We start from the raw sequence: 1,049 nt of genomic DNA, 5'->3' as shown, positions 1-1,049 counted from the left end.
GGGGGGGGGGGGGGGGCATCACGGAGGCACTATATGGCAGCTGCTAATAATTTTTTGGACTGTTTTTTGCACTGCTTTATGGTTGGATCATTTTCAAAGTAGGTTTATTATGGACTTTCTTTATATGCAATCTATCTTTGGCTGATCAAAAGTGAATCTATGCCTAAGGCTATGATCACAATTTAGTTAGGATCAGCGCCATTAAGGTTTCCTTATCTTTTTGATGGCCAGAATAACTCGGTCTGGTGCGCTGTTTTTTGTTGAAAAAAAAACCAACATCAAAACATAAACCTTGACGGATGCTTTATAGGTCAATGGGTCCGTTACACTATGGATCCGGCATTACAACCAGGACTCAGATAACAAAAGCCATGTCGCTAGTGTGAATGGAGCATAAAATTATTTTTTTCTCTCTTGCTTGCATTAAAAGTGTCTCTGTAACTTCTCTTAATACAATAAGGGAATTCTGACAACCAGAATACAATAAAAAAAATAAAAAATAAACACTCCAGAACACACTCGTAAAACGTATTTTGCTATGTTCACGCTTTTGTCAGGGCTTACATTGGCTGTTCGGTCACTTGAGGGCAAGAATAACGCAGCATGCAGCACTCTTCTTGATGTCAAAACGATAGAAACTTTAACTGAACCCCGACAAACCCCATTATAAGTCATCGGATTCAGTCAGGCATCATTTGGATCTGTCGTACCACGGATCTGGCACAACATCGTGGCTTCTTTTTATTATGCTTTTTGTAATTTATTTAAAAGAAGGTTTAGCATCAGTATGTTTACTTTTATTTTTATATACTTTTTATATCTGCCTTCCTTCTTTCTAATTTGGATGCATTTGTAGTATTTTTTATATTTGTTCATCACTTTATATTTAGTAATAGAGGTTTGCATTTAGAACGTGTAATATAAGCAATCCTCTGATGATGTCATTATTTTAACAGTTCAGAAACATTTTCTTTACATGTAGTGCTACATTTCAGCATGATGTTCTAATTATGGAATAAAAAGGAAATAAACAATATTCTCACTTCATT

This window comes from Rhinoderma darwinii, chromosome 12 (genome assembly GCF_050947455.1).
Source record: "Rhinoderma darwinii isolate aRhiDar2 chromosome 12, aRhiDar2.hap1, whole genome shotgun sequence".
NCBI lineage: Eukaryota > Metazoa > Chordata > Amphibia > Anura > Rhinodermatidae > Rhinoderma > Rhinoderma darwinii.
The sequence above is the reverse complement of the archived record's forward strand: the minus strand, read 5'-3'. Positions refer to the sequence as shown.